General features: G+C 35.9%; 1 protein-coding gene across 1 annotated transcript in view; it reads right to left on the reverse strand.

The window, feature by feature from the left end:
- Camk4 (calcium/calmodulin dependent protein kinase IV) overlaps positions 1–22069 on the reverse strand; it is a 232310-nt gene that overhangs the window by 90878 nt on the left and 119363 nt on the right. The gene's annotated exons all lie outside the window — the stretch shown is intronic.

Genomic DNA, 22069 nt, shown 5'->3' on the forward strand with positions numbered 1-22069 from the left:
ATTCAAAATGGATCAAGGAGCTTGATATCAAATCAGAGACACGGCGTCTGATAGAAGAAAAAGTTGGCTACGATCTACATACTGTGGGGTCGGGCTCCAAATTCCTCAATAGGACACCCATAGCACAAAAGTTAATAACTAGAATCAACAAATGGGACTTACTCAAACTAAAAAGTTTTTTCTCAGAAAAAGAAACAATAAGAGAGGTAAATAGGGAGCCTACATCCTGGGAACAAATCTTTACTCCTCACACTTCAGATAGAGCCCTAATATCCAGAGTATACAAAGAACTAAAAAAATTAGACAATAAAATAACAAACAACCCAATCAACAAATGGGCCAAGGACCTGAACAGACACTTCTCAGAGGAGGACATACAATCAATCAACAAGTACATGAAAAAAATGCTCACCATCTCTAGCAGTCAGAGAAATGCAAATCAAAACCACCCTAAGATACCATCTCACTCCAGTAAGATTGGCAGCCATTATGAAGTCAAACAACAACAAGTGCTGGCGAGGATGTGGGGAAAGGGGTACACTTGTACATTGCTGGTGGGACTGCAAATTGGTGCAGCCAATCTGGAAAGCAGTATGGAGATTTCTTGGAAAGCTGGGAATGGAGCCACCATTTGACCCAGCTATTCCCCTTCTTGGTCTATTCCCTAAAGACCTAAAAAGAGCATGCTACAGGGACACTGCTACATTGATGTTCATAGCAGCTCAATTCACAATTGCAAGACTGTGGAACCAACCCAGATGCCCTTCAATAGACGAATGGATTAAAAAAATGTGGCATTTATACACAATGGAGTATTACTCTGCATTAAAAAATGACAAAATCATAGAATTTGCAGGGAAATGGATGGCATTAGAGCAGATTATGCTAAGTGAAGCTAGCCTATCCCTAAAAAACAAATGCCAAATGTCTTCTTTGATATAAGGAGAGTAACTAAGAACAGAGTAGGGTTGAAGAGCATGAGAAGAAGATTAACATTAAACAGGGATGAGAGGTGGGAGGGAAAGGGAGAGAGAAGGGAAATTGCATGGAAATGGAAGGAGACCCTCAGGGTTATACAAAAGAACATACAAGAGGAAGTGAGGGGAAAGGGAAAAATAATACAAGGGGGACAAATGAATGACAGTAGAGGGGGCAGAGAGAGAAGAGGGGAGGGGAGGGAAGGGGAGGGGAGGGGGGATAGTAGAGGATAGGAAAGGCAGCAGAACACAACAGACACTAGTATGGCAATATGTAAATCAATGGATGTGTAACTGATGTGATTCTGCAATCTGTATATGGGGTAAAAATGGGAGCTCATAACCCACTTGAATCAAAGGGTGAAATATGATATATCAAGAACTATGTAATGTTTTGAACAACCAACAATAAAAAATTTAAAAAAAAGAAATACATAGGACAAGAAGCAGAAAAACTCAGCCAACCTGAAACCTAAATTTCATATTAAATTTTTTTTTAACTTTAAAAAAAAAGAAAAGAAAGGCTCTTAGCTATGACTAGGGCCTGGAGCCACTGACAGCTAGGTCAGTTTAGCCAGGACAAAGTGCTGGAGGAGGGAAGTAGCAGATGATAGCAGAGGCTCTTCCTGGGCATAAAGCACTGTGTTGACCATGGTTAGAAGTCTGTATTTTAGTATGAGAGGAGTCAGGCACAGTCAGAAGTTTGGAGAGAAGTATCATATGATCTTAAGTTTTAAAAGGATACTCCAACCCTTATAGAGGTGAGGATGATGAGGAGAGTAAATTCAAGGGGACAGCAGTAGGCTGTGGAAGTTATTCAGGGGAGAGATGATGAGAGTCTGGGCAAGCCCAGGTAGAAGCAATGAGGGAGTTGAGGAATGAATGGACATTTTGTTCATGTTCCTTATTTTTTCAAATTAATTAATTTATTTTAATTAGGTATATATGACAGCAGAGTGCATTTTGATTCATTATACACAATTGCAGCACAACTTTTTATTTCTCTGGTTGTCCATGATGTAGCATTACATTGTATGTGCAGTCATACATGTACCTAGGGTAATGATGTTCATCTCATTCCACCATCTTTTCTGCCCCCATATCCCCTCCCCTTTGCCCAAAGTTCCTCCATTTTTTCCCATGCCCTGACCCCATTATGGATCAGCATCCATTTATTTTAGAGAATATTTGGCCTTTGGTTTTTTGGGATTGGCTTACTTTGTTTAGCATGATATTCTCCAACTCCATCCATTTGCCTGCAAATGCCCTGATTTTATTCTCTTTTAATGCTGATTAATATTCCATTGTGTATATATGCCACAGTTTCTTTATCCATTCATCTGTTGGAGGGCATCTAGGTTGGTGAATGGACATTTATTTTTAAGGAAGAGTCATAGAATTAAAAGATGGGTCATCTATGGGGTGTAAGAGAAAGAGAAGTATAAAGGTTTTGGTCTGATAAATGGGAACAATAAAATTGTTTTTCAACAAGGCGAGGAAGATTGGGGAGGAGTGCATTGTACCAAACTCTGCTGCTGTTCTTCCCCTTCTTTTGTTCCAGCTCACTGACCATCTTTGAAGAAACCAAGAGAATTTCCTCTTGTGGTATTTCCACTTTGCATTTAGTCGTCTTTCGTCTCCCATACCTTTCTGTGTGAGTTTGGTCTCACGGAGAAGAAAAGGGAAGATGCAGCTACACAAAAGAGGTGATGGCTTAGAGGTAGGTAGATTGACAGGGGCAGGAGGTAGGCGTAGGCTGTAAGGGAAACCAGTACCCTATTTTACATTTATTACTGTCTAGCATGAAGAAAACTTTGTTGTGATCAGTATGAGAAGACAGACTCTATAAAAGCATTTCAATCAAGTAATCTTGGCTTTGAAAATTGTGAAATTTAATGTTTTTTGATACTTCTGTTACTAACCACCTCCTACTCTCTGCAGACTCTAAGACATTAGGAAAACCCAAAGAAGAAAAGCAGAGCTTTTCAGTGGAGGAACAAGCCAAGGATTGAACTAGAATTGCAACCAGATGAAAATATCTTTAAGAAGTTTAATCCAGAAAGAAAAGCACCCGTATTTGAGAACTTGAAGCCTCTGTAAGACAGAGGCAACTCCTCCAAAGGAAGTCACCTCTGCTCCTTCTTATCCTCAGTACAAACCCTCATGCTTACAGATGTTGGACAGCCTCTTCACAGGGAACAGTCTTTTATTTGACAGTGAATGAAACAGCCTTAAGCTTCCTGGGAGAGAACAGGCAGAACAAAGATTATACAAAAGATCTGGATGATGCCAGACTTACTAGAATCAGGTTTGCTTAGCAAAGGGGGGAAGAACAGAAAGGAAACCTGATATAGAAAGAGAAAAGGCCTTCAGGTATTTACACAGCACCCCTTTCTCTTGCTTCTTTTGTCTCTGCATCTCTCCCGTGAATTGAGAATGCATGGAGGTAACCCTGATCTATGTTTCTCATTTTAAAAAGACCTCCTTTCTCAATCCCTCATCACTCCCCTCTGCGTCCAAAGCATGTGTCAGTTCCCCCTCCAATGAAAATGAAACATTCTTTCTCCACTTTCTCACTCAAGAGTGAAAGAAATAATTGCTTATTCTCATATCACTATTCTGGTCTGGCTTTTCTTATATTTTAAAGGTTGCAGCAGTTCTGTAATATTTCTTGTTTCTCTGCTTTGATTGTTACCCTTTAGAATCAGTCCCTCTGCCACAGCAGCCTGAATGATGTCTTTAAAATGTAAATCAGATCATGTCACAGTGGGTGTCCCACTGTGCTTAGAATAAATTTAAATGCTACCATGTGCCATTAAATGCAGGCTGGCTTGGTCTCACTCTATGGGTCTGATGTCATTTTCCTCCCTACACAGGCAATTCAACTCCTAGACCAGGTTTCAATGCCATTGCACTGGCTATTTTCTGTTCCTCCAGTTTTTCTTCTGCACTCACTTCACTGAGATGCCTTTCCTGGCATTCCATCAAAAGCAGCTGCATTCATAAGCCATGAGCCATACCATTTTGTTTTATTTAAACATTTAGAAAACTCTATGTCATCATTTAATTACTATTTCATTATATTTTGCTCCCACCAGAGCATAAGCTTTATGACAGAAAGAGTCTTATCTATTTTTTACACATTGGAATCTCCAGCATTATTTACCCAATCTCAGTGTATAATAATTTGTTGAATGGAGGAGTAACGTAAGGGAAATAGTGGTTAGATACAAAAGGTTAGTGGTTCAAAAAAAAAGAAAAGAAAAAGAAAAAGAAAAAGATATCCTGGTACAACATAAAACTTTGGTTAGATGAAATCAAAATTTGTTATTCAGTTCTCATCCTCTCATTTGGGGACTATCTGACATTTTTTTAAGCCATTGACACTGATGGAGTGGAGAATGCCTATCTTGCAGCCAGAACTGAATATCTATCTGGAACCTGAGTTGCTTATGGTTTCCAAATTATGAAGCTCAAAGAGTTACTCCACTACTTATCTACATTTGAGTTCTCCCAAGGTAAGTGAGGGGCACTCTAAGAATGAAATTTATAGACTCTCAGGTGAAGTTTCTGATTTTATAAATCAATTGGAGTAGATACTGAAATTCCTGCCTGTTGCCCTCACCCATTGCAGGATGTAGAACTTTTATTGTTGCCAGAAAGGAGTCCTGCTTGTTTTCTTTGAACAGCTTATTTGGTCTTTACTTAGAGTGATCCATGTTTGCATCAAAAACAACCACACAGTGATTAAATGAAAATGAAATTATAGAGAAAAGAAAATTGTAACAGAATTGGAATGTATTATCCTTCCCTAAAGAAGCTCTGTGTCCTCAGTAAGTAGAGAGTTCTAGGGATGCAGCTATGGATTCTTTGCTTTGTCTCTGTGTCTTGCAGGGGCACAGAGCTTTCCTGGGTACCAACTCTCCATATCTCCCAAGAAGATGCCAGCACCAGCATGGTCAGATCATCTCAAAAAGGACATATATATCCTGTGAGCAAAGGAGAAGTGATATTAAGCCTTCAAATTATTTCTTAATTCTTATGTTGTCAGAGCTGGAAGAAAACAAACCTATCACCATGTATACGTAACATATATATGATATATATATATATATATATATATATATATATATATATATATATATATGTATGTATGTATGTATATATGATAGCCACATGTTTTTAAAATAAAAATGAGGGTCTGGTATGTGGCTCAGTGGTAGAGCACTTGCCTAGCACATGTGAGGCACTAGGTTAGATCCTCAACACCACATAAAAATAAATAAATAAGATAAAGGTATCATGTCCATAAAGTAAAAATAGGTAAATAAATACATAAAAATGAAAAGCATATCCACCATTGTAACACAGCTGATCATCAGTGTTTTATTTCCTTCCAGCTTTTAAAACTGTCTATTTCAAATAGGAAAATGTGATTTGCTATTTTTTCACAAAAAACATCATAAAACTTTGTGGATACTTAATATTTATAAGCAGATTACCAGAGAGTTTCTGAGGGATTCAATGGCATCAATGCCAAATGTTGGACATTTAAAATTCCTTTCAATTTGTTATTAATATGAATAATTCTGTAAGGAACATCCTTGGGTGTATATTTTTAAGTATTCAATTCTATGGCTGGCTATTAAGAGTTCTTTATCAGTTCCCTTAATATATGTAACGATTACTTCAACTTCATCATGTGTAAAATGGGGATTATAATTACAACCATCTATTGTTATTGTTATAAGGATTAAATGAGCACATGTGTGAAATTTCCTGGTCCATATAGATGATAAGAACATGTCAGTGCCTTTCCTCAGATGGCATTTAGAAGGTAAGCATGTTCTGTTTCCAGTTTCCTATTTCATGCCAAAGAAACCACCACAAAGTAGAAGATAACTGAATCAAAATCCTAAACTATAGACCAACAGAATCTTCTAGCCTGATGGTAATCAAACAGAGAAACAGATGCCCTTTGCATTAAGTAACTACCTTCCCTCACCTTTTCTGAAGAGTGGGATAAATGTTGCACTGTTTTGTTTAATTTTCAGGAAAGTTTTAAGACCATTTCTTATGTTTTATGGTTACCACTGACCACCAAAATCACTCTTCTGTTGATTATGAATCAGGATATCAGCTATTCTGTGGTTAAATTCTGGTTCTAATAGAACCATCCTTTCTTCTTAGTACCGTCCAGTAATTTTCATATGGTCAAGACAATACTTTTCAAAATGCTTTTTAAATTATTAGGAAGTCATGCATACCACACAATTTAGTTTCCATTTTATATTCTTCAGTCAAATGATGATTCAGCTGCACGATCCCCAACGTATCTGAAGTAAGAGAAAGAGCTTTACACTCCTGGCAGTCCTGAGATATCCTTTTGATCTTTTTCTTGACTCTTCAAACCAAGTGATTAGCTATTAGTTATAAAACCAAGTAATTAATTATATTCAAAAAGCTTATGACTTTATAACCTATTAAATAATAAAAATAAAAAAATATGTCTAAATTATTAGCATTTTAAGACTCTTCAATTTCATCTTAGGGTTAAATTCTTTACCAAGAGTATTTATATGTAAAAAACAAAATACCTGTGTGCTTGTGGGGGAAAAGCTTTAGCTTATTTCCTACTTTTTCTGGGCAATTAAGACCTTCTTCCAATATCCTGGTAATTATTGCACAAGGATATGAAAAACTTCCTTTTAAAAATGGGCTATTGAAGAAAAAGGGCTTTTAAGTGATTCTTCTAGAGCTATTCATTACCAGAAAATACACAAGCAAACAATGTTGAATGAAAAGTATATAATCATTCTTCAGGGCTGGAGTCAGAAAGAGATCTGTAGAGAGATTTTTAAGGATTTAAGGTTTGAGGGCAAAAATTCATTGTCAACGCTATTCCATAGTCATATGTTCTTCCTAGATGTGAAAGTCTGGATTTGCCTTCCTTGCTGAGTAGGCATCAAAACCTTGAGTGAATATCAAAGTTTTAGTATTCTTGAAAAGACCAGATACTTCCAGAAATCAGAAATGAAAGTGCACCAACTCAGTACTTCTCAGCATCTTTTTTTCATGCAATGATATGCATACCCTCAAATGCTCTCATTAGCACATCCTTAATCTCCTCTGCGTTAAAGGACTCAAGGTTTAAAAGTTTCATGTAAGTGTTTGGGTAGGTATGCACACATTTCATGTTAATACCCCATCACTTCTCCCTTTCTCATACTTTTGTAGACAATCAGGATTTGAGGAGGCAGAGGCCAAGGGGCCTGTAATATATATAACTGGTCTGATCTCTGATTTTGTGCTGCTAGGATGGTTTGGTGCTGGAGTGTGTGTCAGGTTTTTTGTTTGTTTGTTTGGCCTTTCCCACACAGCTGGTGAAGCCTCTGATCTGTGCTGAGCAATCTGTAGCTACAGGTGTCCTCTGGTGACAGTCCTGGTGTGGAGCCTCTTTAAGGAGAACACACTCCAGGCCCTAAGACTTTTTCTGAATCCACAGGCCATTGAAGAACAGGGCAATGGAGACACAGCTTTTAGAGAGAACTGAGCTTAGACTCAATATTTACCCTAAAGAATCACATTTGAACCAGAAGAAACTAAGAAATCTTTGACTAGAAATTTGAAGTATTTCTCCCCAAGATTTTCAGGGATACCAGGTTTAGGAAGATATATATGTATATTTCAAATTCCTCTCCATTTCCTTTTTTAAATTTGTTCAATTAATTATACAAGACAGTAGAATGTACTTTGATAATTATACATACAGGAGTATAATTTCTCATTCTTCTGGTTGTACGTGATGTAGAATCATACTAGTGGTGTAGTCATATATGTACATAGGGTAATAATGCCTGATTCCTTCTACTAGCCTTTCTTCGCCCATATTCCCTGCCCTCCCTCCACTCTCTTCTACCTAATCTAAAGCAACTCTATTCTAGACTCCCCAGTTTTAATTGTCATAATAAATACAGTGTACTTTTACTTTTTTTTTTTCATGTGTAGATGGAAGTTTAGTTTTGATTTGTCACTCACCCATGTTCCCCCTTAAAAATATGAGAAAAATTTAAAAGGTAGTAATCTTGCATATACTTTTACTTATCAATAAAAGGTTCCACTTACAACGTAGTACTTTATTATGTATACTGCACCTTGAAATTGATGAGAACATTCAATATGCTCTGATTCCATGATGGAAGAAACAGTTCTAGACTATTCTGATCCCCAAATCTCAGAAAAAAATATTGCAAGTGACAGCTTGGTATGGTGTGAGAAAAAAATAAATGGATATAAATATCCATTTGATACATTTTTCAGACTTCTGAAGTAGAGATAAATATAAGCAACATTAGCTGAATTTACCCTATGTCAGACATTTTCTACAGAGGGGAAATTGAATCCTGATGTACACAGCCTGTGGACATAACTGCATACCATCTACTGTTAAGACAAAGAGTTAAGGGACTCATACCAATCCCTGTGTGCAACTTGTATATCTCATGGTACCCTGTTGTTGTTATTTCATTTGTTAATTTATTAAATTTGTTAACTTGTTCATTTTGTGTTGCTATAACAGAACACCTGAAACCGAGTACTTCATAAAGTAATTTATTTGGCTCATGATTCTGGGAACTGGAAGGTCCAAAAGGCATGGTGCCAGAATCCTGGTTAGGGCTTCTGGGTGATGTCAACATGGTAGAAAAGTGGAAAAGGAACCCCATTTTAAGTACCCCATTTTTAAAAGGAAGTTTTTCATATCCTTGTGCAAAAATTACCAGGGTATTGGAAGAAGGTCCTAATTGTCCAGAAAAAGTAGGAAATAAGATAAAGCTTTTTTCCACAAGCACACAGGTATTTTATTTTTTACATATAAATACCAAGTGTGGGGGGTAGCTTCATTTTATAACAGCCTACTCTGGAGACAACTAACTTGGTTCTGTGGGAACTATATTAATCCCTGTCAATGATGGTGTCTCCATGACCTAATCATCTCCTATAGCCCCCACCCCTCACAACTACCCTGTAGCATTAGGAACCAAGATTTTATCATGTGAGCCATTAAGGACAAATGATATCCAAACTATCACAGTTAATACTGCATGAGAAGACTCATTAAACTAAAGTTCTCGCAGAATTTGGAGAAAAAAATATGTTGCTTGTATTCTTTGCCCATAGAAAATATTATTTGCCCTTGTTTCACAGTGGGGCATAGAAGCTGAGCTAGGCTTCCCTAAGTCTGTGTCAATAAGTGCTTGTCATGATTTATCAGCTTGGCAAGGAGCAACATCTAGTTGCAGCTCCAAATCTTGGGTCAAGATTATTCCTGACATCTTTTTCCCACTAAGGGCCTTCATGGCATAAATAAGAAAGGACCAGTTCGGGGACTCACAAGACTTGGGTTCCATTCTAAATGCCATGTTCACTTTGGATAGTCAATTTTCTAAAATTCCCATGAATAAAATACTCCCCCAGAGAATTTTGCACTAATGTGAAAGAGGATAGTATACTGGGCTTAATAATTAATGTGGGCTTTATTCTTATTTAGCATTATACTCCTTTACTGTTGAAACTACCGAAGTGACATATGGCTATTAGAGAATGCTTAATTAAAAAAGAATTGAAAATTAATTCAATCTTGAAAACTATTTGGATATCTTCTAATTAATATCCCTTGGTACATACTCATTATTTTTTCCTCCTTTAGCAAATTAATGGCTTTGAAGTTTCATGACTTGACCTCTTCTTAACCTTCCTTCTCTTTTCTTTTATTGTGTGGATGGGTATAGCTCTTACTACCATTTATCTCTGTATTATAAAGAAATATATAACTAAAAATTTCTTAAAATATTTTTCTCTGCTAACACTGGGATTATAGCTTTCCCGCTGCTCACTAAGCTGTGAATATTGAGACTGACAGGTCACCTTCCTACTTTATCTCCCAGCATTGTGGGTTGTGGCTCACTGTGCAGCATTCCAAGTTCTCATGTCATGACCCTGAGTTCCTATCTACCGCCCCACTGCCCTGGGCTCTCCCTTTGGGCACAAGCCATTTTCCTACTCAGCTCCCTGAGAAGTTTCTCCCTCTGATTACACATGTCCTTTTTCTGCTTCTTTGACTTCATTAGATGGTGGAGATCATTTTAGTTCCAACCACACATGGCTTGTCAAAGTACCAGGAGTTAAATGTGGTAATTCAAGCAGATGGTTTCAGCCAAATGTGTTCACTTTTCACATGTGTTTATCTTTTGTTCAATAGCACAAAGAACTGTTTGATCCCTCCCCCCACCCCATCAGCTTGCCTCTGGATTACAGTGTTTATTTTTTTAAAAAAAAGGCAGCAGCAATGAAATATGAGGGCTCAATATATGAGAAAATGGATAAGCAAGCAGGATTATAATACATTCCAGCAATGTTTACATCAAAAAAGCAAACAAACTCATAACAATGAGCTTTCTACAAGAATGTTCAGACTTCTAAGTGGACCATCAGAAGGTAAAGCATACAAATCAGGCCAAGATTTAAACATGCTACTCTGCCACCTTCTCCCTTTAATAGACGTATACTTGTTACAAACTGAACAAAAATATCCCTGTTCCTCTTCCAGAAAACCTGGCTCAATAGTCCCTATGAAAACCAATAGGTTCCAACTGATAAACGCTTGAAGAAGTTACACTTCACTTGTTATCTGCAAGCTACTTTCCTTAATGTGTTCTGAGATCTCAAATGGGCCCCCAAAAGTCTATTTGAGCTGGTGATTTATTATTCTCCTGTCTATCATTGACCAAAGTGACTTTGTCTGTACTTCCAGAGCATACAAACAAGTGGTTGAAAGTAGCTAACTGCAGTATATAATAGAAGCATATCTTTAACCAGTTTGAAGCATCCATCTCTCATATGCACAAAATGAATGATTCACGTTCAGTTTTCTGTCTTACCAAAGGTTAGGCAGAAAGAGAGAAAATCTCCATCTTCCATCCCTGAAATCTGTGCAGTTGAGGGTTAGTGATGAAGTATAGAGGCTCTCCCTAAGGAGGTTGGAGGTTCCTACTCACAAAGCTAGAGAGTAGATACACTTCCTCTTCTCACTCAGAAGGAGTCCAATTTATTTTGTAATTTATGTATTTATTTTAAGAATTTACAGCATTTATTGAGGTATAGTTGACAAATAAAAATTATGTATATTGCCCCACCGACCAGCAGACCCATGCTGGAGCCCAGGCCCAGGCCTAGTACCATCCCTGCTGAACTGTGGTGGGGCCCGGGCCCAGGCCCAGGTCAGGCCCTGCACTGCCCCACAAACCCACTCAGGAGCCCAGGCCTAACCCACCTCTATTTTGGGATACTGCAGCCATCGTCATAACCCTCCCCACATGGTAGTCTCCATCTTGGCATAACAGACAGGGCCTGGAGGCAGTTGCATCTCTAATCAGACATTCCAAAGCCATTGTAAAGCCCTCTCTTTCAGTCCCATCTTTGAAAGTGGCTGCATCTATCTTGAGACACCCCTACTGCTATTTTCAGTTACCTCCACTCTTGCCGCTACCACATTTAGTTGTAGTAGCATCCATTATGAGACACCACCTTGGCATGGGAAGCCCAACACCAAGGTGAGGTACAGGTAATGTACAGGGACACTACAAGATTATAGGGTAGAAACTGTAAACCTCAGATCTGTACTGCAAGAAAGGAAGACACATAGACAACATGAAAAAAACAAGGGAAAAAGTGCCCCAAACAAACCAAGATAATACAGTAATAGAACCCATGGAAAGTGCAGTTGATGAAATGTCACAGAAAGAGTTAAGAATGTAAATAGTTAAAATTATCTGTGAATTAAAGAATGACCTAAGTGAGCAACTAAAGGCAATACTTGATCACTCCAACAAAGAGATAGGAGAGCAAATATAGGCCACTATTGATCACACCAACAAAGAGATAAAGGAGCAAATGCAGGTATCAAAAGATTACTTCAAGAAAGAGATAGAGATTCTGAAAAAAAATCAGAAATTCTTGAAATGAAGAAAACAATATCCAAATTAAAAAAAACCCACAAAAACCTCAATAGAAAGCATCACCAACAGACTAGATGACTTGGAAGACAGAATATCAGATAATGAGGACAAAATATACATTTTTGAAAATAAAGTTAACCACACAGTGAAGATGGTAAGAAACCATGAACAGAATATCCAAGAATTATGGGATAGCATCAAAAGACCAAATCTAAGATTTATTGGGATAGAAGAAGGCACAGGGATTAAACCAAAGGAATGCACAATCTCTTCAATAAAATAATATCAGAAAATTTCCCAAACATGAGAATGAATTGGAAAATCAAATACAAGAAGCTTATAGTACATCAAATGTACAAAATTACAACAGATCTATACCAAGGCACATTATAATGAAAATGCCTAGCATACAGAATCTTAAAAGCTGCAAGAGAGAAGAATCAGATCACATATAGGGGGATCTCCAATCAGGCATCCCAAAGCCATTGTAAGGTCTCAGCAGATTTCATCAGATTTTTCAACATAGACCCTCAAAGCCAGGAGATCCTGGAACAGCATATACCAAGCTCTGAAAGAAAATAGATGCCAACCAAAAATTTTATATTCAGCAAATTAAGATTCATATTTTGTGACAAAATAAAACCCTTTTCATAATAAACAAAAGTTAAAAGAATTTACAGTGAGAAAGCCTGCACTACAGAGCATTCTTAGCAAAATATTCCAGAAGGAGGAAATGAAAAAACAACAATAAAAATCAGCAAAGGGAGGAACTACACTAAAGGAAAGGCCAATCAAAGGAGAAACCAAGTCAAGTTAAAACCAAAAATAAACCAAAATGTCTGGGAATACATATCATATTTCAATAATAACTCTGAAAGTGAATGGCCTAAACTCATCACTTAAATGATGTACACTGACAGATTGAATTAAAAAAAAAAAAGACCCAACAATATGCTGCCTTCAAGAGTCTCATCTCACAGGAAAAGACATCCACAGACTGAAGGTGAAAGGACCACGTAAACAAGCAGGGGTTTCCATCCTCATATCTGATAAAGTGGACTTCAGACCAAAGCTAGCATTTCATACTGCTTAAGGGATTCATACAACAAGACATAACAATCATAAATATCTATGCCCCAAACAACGGGGCATCTATGTATATCAAACAAACCATTCTCAACTACAAGAACCAAATAGACCACAACACAATAATACAACAGAAGAAAAACTAAACAAAAAAACTATAGAACTCAATAACACAATCAATAATTTAGACTTAACAAATGTATATAGAATATTCCATTCATCAACAAGTGAATACACTTGCTTCTCAGCAGCATATGAATCCTTCTCCAAAATAAACCATATGCTATGCCACAAAGCAACACTTAGCAATACAAAACAAGAGATACTACCCTGCAATGGAATGAAATTAGAAATAAACAATAAAATAAAAAATAGAGGCTACTCCAACACCTAGAGATTAAACAATATGCTATTGAATGACATATGCATAACAGAAGACATTAGAGAAGAGATAAAATTCTTAGAGGTAAATGAGAACTCCAATACAACTTACCAAAATCTCTGGGACACTATGAAGACAGTGCTAAGAGGAAAGTTCATTGCATTAAGCTCATTCATTAAAAGAAGAAAAAGTCAATAAATAAACCACCTGATATTACATCTCAAAGCCCTAGAAAAAGAAGAGCAAACCAACACCAAAAGTAATAGAAGACAGGAAATAATTAAAATCAGGGCAGAAATAAATGAAATTGAAACAAAAGAGACAATTCAAAAAATTGACAAAATGAAAAGCTGGTTCTTTGAAAAAATAAATAAAATCGACAAACCCTTAGCCACCCTAATGAAAAGAAGGAGAGAGAAAACTCAAATTACTAAAATCCATGAAGAAAAAAATATCATGACAGAACACTATTGAAATATGGAAGACAATTAGAAACTATTTTGAAAGTTTATACTCCAGTAAAATAGAAAACCTCAAAGACACCAACAAATTTCTAGAGGCATATGATCAACCCAAACTGAGTCAAGAGGACATACACAGGGGCTGGGGATGTGGCTCAAGTGGTAGTGCGCTCGCCTGGCATGCGTGCGGCCCGGGGTTCGATCCTCAGCACCACATACAGACAAAGATGTTGTCTCCCTAAAACTAAAAAAATAAATATTAAAATTCTCTCTCTCTCTCTCTCTAAAAAAAAACAAAAAAAACAAAAAAGAGGACATAACACAATTTAAACAGATCAATTTTAAGCAAGGAAATAGAAGATGTCATCAAAAGTCTACCAACCAAGAAAAGCCTGGGACCAAATAGATTCACAGCTGAGTTCTACAAGACCTACAAAGAAGAATTAATACCAATACTCCTCAAATTATGCCATGAAATAGAAAAGGAGAGAACCCTTCCAAACTCATTCTGTGAAGCTAGTAGCATCCTGATACCAAAACCAGGCACAGACACATCAAGAAAAGAAAATTTCAGACCAATATCTCTGATGAACATTGATGTAAAAATTCTTAATAAAATTCTGGCAAATTGCATACAAAAACATATTTAAAAAATAGTGCACCATGATCAAGTGGGGTTCATTCCAGGAATACAAGGATGGTTCAACACGAAAATCAATAAATGTAATACATCACATCAATAGACTTAAAAATAAGAATCATATGATTATATCAATGGATGCAGAGAAAGCAGTTGACAAAATATAGCACCCTTTCATGTTCAAAACCCTAGAAAAACTAGGGAGAGTAGGAACATACCTCAACATTGTAAAAGCTATCTATGCTAAACCCAAGCCCAACATCATTCTAAATGGAGAATAATTGGAAGCATTCCCTCTAAAAACTGGAACAAGACAGGGATGCCTTTTTTTACCACTTCTATTCAACAGAGTCTTGAAATTCTAGCCAGAACAATTAGACAGATGAAAGAAAATAAAGGGATATGAATAGGAAAAGAACTCAAACTATCATTATTTGATGATGATATGATTCTGTACTTAGAAGACCCAAAAAACTCCACCAGAAAACTTCTAGAATTAATGAATGAATTCAAAATCAACACCCATAAATCAAATACATTTCTATACATCAGTGATGAATTCTCTGAAAGAGAATTTAGAAAAACTACCCATTCACATAGCCTCAAAAAAATTAAATACTTGGGAATCAATCTGACAGGTGAAAGACTTCTACAATAAAAATTATACAACACTAAAGAAAGAAATTGAAGAAGACCTTAGAAGATGGAAAGATCCCCCATGCTTTTGGATATGCAGAATTAATATTGTCAAAATGGCCATACTACTCAAAGTGCTATACAGATTCAATGTGATTCCAATTAAAATCCCAACATCATTCCTTTTAGAAATAGAAAAAAGCAATCATGAAATTCATTTGGAAAAATAAGACACTCAGAATGGCCAAAGCAATTCTTAGCAAAAAGAGTGAAGTGGGGGGCATCACAATACCAGACTGTACTCTAGTATAATACAAAGCTATAGTAACAAAACGGCATGGTATTGAAACCAAAATAGACATGTAGACCAATGGTACAGAATAGAAGACACAGAGACAAACACATATAAATACAGTTATCTTATACTAGATAAAGGCACCAAAAACATATATTGGAGAAAAGATAGCCTCTTCAACAAATGGTGCTGGGAAAACTGGAAAACCACATACAGCAAAATGAAATTAAACCCCTATCTCTCACCATACATAAAACTCAACTCAAAGTGGACCAAGAACCGAGGAATTAGACCAGAGACTCTGTGCCTAATAGAGGAAAAAGTAGGCCCAAATCCTCATTACATCAGATTGGGCCCCGACTTCCTTAACAAGACTCCTAAGTCACAAGAAATAAAATCGATAATCAATAAATGAGATAGATTCAAACTAAAAACTTCTCAGCAAAAGTAACAATCAATGAGGTGAAGAGAGAGCCTATATTTTGGGAGCAAATTTTTGCCACACATATGTCAGATAGAGTACTTATCTCCAGTATATATAAAGAACTCCAAAAAACTTAACACCAAAAAACAAAACAAAACAAAAAAAAACCACAATCAGTAAATGGGCTAAGGAGCTGAACAGACACTTCTCAGAAGAAGATATACAATCAATCAACAAATATATGAAAAATGTCCAACATTTCTAGTGATTAGAGAAGTGAAATCCAAAATTACTCTAAGATTTCATCTCACACCAGTCAGATTGACAGTTATCAAGAATACAGACAACAATAAATGTTTGCAAGGATAGGGCAGTGGGGAGGCACACTCATACATTGCTTGTGGGACTGCAAATTGGTACAACCACTCTGGAAAGCAGTGTGGATATTCCTTAGAAAACTTGGAATGGAACCACCATTTGACACAGCTATCCCACTCCTTGGTCTATACCCAAAGGACATAAAGTTAGCATACTATAGTAACATAGCCACATCAATATTTAAAGCAGCACAATTCACAATAGCTAAATTGTGGAACCAATCTAGATACCCTTCAATAGATAAATGGATAAAGAAAATGTGGCATATATACACAATGGAATATTATTCTGCATTAAAAGAGAATAAAATCATGGCATTTGCAGGTAAATGAATGGATTGGAGAATATAATGCTAAGTGAAGTAAGCCAATCCCAAAAAACCAAAGGCCGAATGTTTTCTCTGATAATTGGATGCTGATCCATAATATTGGGGGCGGGCATGGGAAAAATGGAGGAACTTTGACTGGACAAAGGGGAGGGAGGGTTGGGAGGATGCATGGGGTCAGGAAAGATGGTGGGATGGGATGAACATCATTATCCTGTGTACATGTATGACTGCACATATGGTGTGACACTGCATTGTGTATGACCAGAGAAATGAAAAGTTGTGCTGCAATTGTGTACAATGAATCAAGATGCATTTTGATGGCATATATACCTAATTAGAATAAATGAATAAATTAATTTTTAAAATTATGTATATTTACGGTATACAATGTGATATTTGCATATACATTGTGAAATGGTTATCACAATCAAGCTAATTAACATATCTATCACCTCACATAAGTAATTTTTTATGGTGGAAAGAACATTTAATATCCATTCTTAGAGCAAATATCAAATATATATTACTATTCACTCTGGACACTATGTTATCGATGAGGTCTCTAATTCATCTTATAAATGAAAGTCTGGACATTGTGGGCAATGTCTCTCCCGTCCGTAGTCTTCTACTCTCCTTTTCTATGAGTTCTAGCTTTTCAGATTGCACACATAAGTGAGATCATGCAATATTTGCCTCTCTGTGCCTAGCATATTTCACTTAGCATAATGCTTTCTGGGGCTGTTGCAAAAGGCAGGATATCCTTCCTTTTTAAGACTGTAGATTCCATTATGTATGCCACATTTTCTCTATTCATTCATCAGTCCACAGACTAAGTTGTCTCTAGATCTTAGTTTTTGTGAATCATTCTGTAGTGGACATAGGAGGGCAAGTACCTCTTCATGTATTGATTTTGTTTCCTTTAGATTTGGTATTGATGGATCATATGGAAACTGTTTTTAATTTTTTGAGGAATCTCCATGTTGTTTTCTGTAATGACTGTGACAATTTACATTCCTGACTAATGCTTTCCTTTTCTCCACATCCCCTACAGCACTTGGTGTCTTTTGACTTTTGGATAATAGCTGCCCTAACAAGGTGACATCTCATAATGGTTTTGATTTCCATTCTCCTGATGATTGGTGAATTTAAATTTTTGCATAAATATCTGTTGGCCATTTATTGTCAATTTGTAAGACAGGGGCTGATGGTTTCCCTCACTGATGGTACTTGTTCCTATATCATTAAGGCTGTCTGTGCTTGGCACGTTGGCAATTGCTGTAGACTGAATGCTAGTGTCTTCTAAACATCATATTAAATGAAGACAAAACTTATGCATGAAGGAGAAAAGATAGCTCTGTTTCCTTCACATTTGATTCACAGTTTACAAAGTGCATAGTAAAATTCCACTGATAATTAATTGCAAGCCAATTGGTCATATGTCTGAGACAATGAGGTTATATATGGGCAACAAAAATGGCACTTCCTGCGAATCTGTAATATTTCAATATAAAAAGTGGTAAAACAGTCCAACCTTTGTGCAGGAGATGTTCAGTGCCACACCTTGTGATTTGGCAACTTCCTCACTATGAGTCTTTAAGTGGGAAAATCAACCAACCAACCAAAAGAGCACTTCAATCTATTTTCCTCTCTTGTTTACCTTACAACTTTCAAAATTATTCACACCAATGATGCAGTGAGACAAATGGATATTGTTACAGGAAATGTCCAGGCTTTCCAGTATAATAAAATAATGGTTACCTTTCATTTTCTATTTTCTGGCACTTTAATACATCTATAATAGTCACTGATATTTATCATAACATTAAGAGGCTGCAAGATCTTGAAATTATTCCTGAATGGCAAAAAAAAGAATGTTCAAAACTGTTCAGTTATTTGAAGATGATCTCACTGTTAAGTCTGTTGTTTTTCTCCATACTTTTCATTATGAGAATGTTCATACATACTGAAATGTTAAAATTACACTGTCCTATATTAAATAATTTGCCACATTTGTTTTCCCTTTTCATCTTCCCATATGTTCCCACACTCACACATAACATACTTTTTGTTGTTGAATAATTTGAAAGCAAATCATATGATGCTGACGGATATGTATTTTAATGTATTCTAATTCTTTCAAATGTATCTATATATAAAGTACATCATGTAATATCCATATATAAAATAAATATTAACACAAACACGTTTTTCTTATTGTTTTTACATGTTAATTTCTCACAAGGATTGTTTGGGTTTTTTTGTTTGTTTGTTTGTTTGTTTGTTTTAGTGAAAATGCCCAGTTGTCTAACATGAGAATTGATTCATGTTTATTATCAGTATTAACTCCATCCTGTACCTGACCATCAATGCATGTGTCCTATCTTAAATAATTACCTTACAACTTTCTTTTGGATAATAGCTGCCCTAACAAGAGTAAAGTGACATCTCATAGTGGTTTTGATTTTCATTCCCCTGATGATGAAGTTAAATCTTTGCATATAAATGAGGATAAAACTCAACCTAAACTGGATCAAAATCTTAGACATTAGAACATAGACCCTATGACTAAAAGAAGAAAAATTTGGCCCAAATCGTCACCTCCGTAGACTTAGGAACTGACTTCCTTAGCAAGACTCCTAAAACGCAAGTAAAATCAAGAAACAATAAATGGGATGGATTCAAACTAAAAATCTTCTTCTCAGGAAAGGAAAGAATCAATAACATGATTTTCCATATGAAACCAGTGCTTTGATTTATATTCTTATAGATAAGTCATAGCATTTTCTGTCACCTAGACATTTGAGAGACTAACTGATTCTCAAAGATGAGTTCTCTTTTTTTCAAATGGAAAATAAGTCCATTATTGCTAGTGTAACCCAAAACTTCCTAAAATATTAAGCTGTGAGAAAGAAATTTAATATTGGTAAATTTATCAAAATTTAGGTCAGCTCTCATTAAAAAAGTACTTAAATAGATCCTGAGAAAGGCAATTAACATTATCAAAGAATTAACTTTAAAAAAAGATAGGAGGGGTGGGGGTGTAACTTAATGGAAGAGCCCTTGCCTAGCATGCAAGAGGTCCTAGGTTTGATTCCCCAATATAGGGAGAAGAGAAGAGGGAGGAAAACTTTTACATTAACTTTATTACCACAAATGGGATGAGATTTCTCAGGTTAATTAACTTTTGAATATGATGTGTTTTACTCATCTCCATATAACATATTGAATGTAACATTTTGAAATTCACCTTAGAGATCCTGCTTGATGGATAGTACTGTGGGTAGAATTGTTTCTGCCTCAAAAATATATATCACCTTAACTGCCAGTACCTCTGAGTGTGAACTTACTTGGAAATTGTGTTATTGTAGATGTAATTTGTTGAGATAGGGTCATGCTGGAATAGAATAGGTCTCTAACTCAATTGTACTGGTACCTTATAAGAAGAGCAAGATTTGGACACAGACATTCAGAGGAAGACACATAGAAAGAAGATGGCCACATTATAGGGGAGGGAGGCAGAGATCAGACTGATGGAATACCAAGGATTGCTGTCTCTCTTCAGGAGCTAGGTGAGGGACATGGAACAAGAAATGAACCCTACCAACACTTTGGCTTTGGATTTCTAGCATCCAGAACTGTGAGAGGATAAATTCATATTGTTTGTAGTTTTTTTGTTATGCTACCCTTGGTAAACTAAGATAGATAGAGATAGAGATTAGATAGATAGAGAGAGAGAGAGAGAGAAAGAGAGAGATAGATAGCAGATGGAGGAAGGCAGACTAAGATTAAGATTCCGGCCTATTAGGTTTAGGTGTAGGCATAAAATGAGTTCTTCAGAACCTAGACTTAAATAATATAGTGGTCCTATTAGTTTTAAGTGAATCACATAAAATTGCTGTTTTCGGGGCTGGGATTGTGGCTCAGTAGTAGAGTGCTCACCTAGCTAGCACTGGGTTCAATCCTCAGCACCACATAAAAAAATAAACAAACAAGCAAATAAATAAATAAATAAAATAAAGATAACTATGTCCAACTACAACTAAATATATATATATATAATATGGATATATAAATATGTTTAAATATTTATATAATATATAAAATTAATGAGAAAATAATATATATTTATATATTACATATAAAATAGATATTATATAAAAATATAATATGCAAATATATATAAGCCATTTTCATAGGGCAAAAATGAATTAATAGACAAAACTGTATTATATTCAACTCAATAGATGGATACATAAATAATTTAAGTTTCCCCAAAACCCTTTTCATCTTCAGCAGCAAACCCATTGTGGAATTGTCTAGGAAAATATTTCCCCTGCATGACTTTCCCTCTATAAATAGCTTTTCAGAGTCCATTCATTTCATTTAGCTGAGGAAGTTTCCGTCTCCATGACCCATATAGAATTAAACACTAGAGGCAATCACTGGGCAAGGTTTTGCCTGCTCTCTCTCTCTCATTTGCACATCGCTGTGCACAGTTCATCCTAGAAGACAATACTGGGGATTCCATCTCATTTACATTCAAAGCTAAGGTTCCTCCGGGGGATTTTTTTTTCTCATTCCATTTGGCACAGCAGTAACTGTATTTGACAACATCTGCCTTACAGCTCCATCTGACACTTGGTTCCCGTCCACATTCTCTTCCTGCTTGTCTTTTGAGGAAGATATTTTCACAACAGAGGTGGAAAGAAGGAAAGTGAGGGTGAACCACGGCTGTATTTTTTCAATTAATATGAGTCAGGAGCTTACCAAACATCTTTACCTATCTCTTACTCCAAAGGTTGTTGACATAAATCACTATTCTCTAAACCAGCCTTTTTGTTCTTTGGGATTCTTGAGCATTCACAAGTAATTTCTGGTGTTTATTTCCTAGACTTTCAAATATCTAGCCCTTCATAAAATGTTTTCAGCTAAAAAAGTAAAACACAAAACAACACACACACACACAAATTTTACCAACAATGTTTTTGATCAACAAAAGATAGAACTCAGTTTAATGATATTTTGTATAAACTACTGATAAAGCACAATTTGTTTTCATAACAAGTAGATATTTAATAGGACATTCTTTTCCATAAATTTTTAAATAATCTTTCACTCAGATAAATTATATAACTAAAGGAAAATTCCAAACCTTGTAAATATTAACTTGTATAATTATCTACTCCAAACAGAATTTTCATAACATAGAGTTTACTAGTAGCAATTGCCTATGAATTATTACCTACTTTGATTAAACTAGGGCTTTTTTTGTTGTTATTTTGATATGGCTTTAAATTCTAACAGATTGTTTCAAAATGTTATTCTATTTCCACTTGACTGGAAATCCTATGCCATTATGCTATTCATTATATGAAGCTCTAAAATTTCCCTGTGCTGGACAATATATAAACAGCTGGTGATATTAAGCTGCCTTTAAAGGAAAAAAT

The sequence above is a fragment of the Marmota flaviventris genome, chromosome 5, assembly GCF_047511675.1.
Source record: "Marmota flaviventris isolate mMarFla1 chromosome 5, mMarFla1.hap1, whole genome shotgun sequence".
NCBI classification, from domain to species: Eukaryota; Metazoa; Chordata; class Mammalia; order Rodentia; family Sciuridae; genus Marmota; species Marmota flaviventris.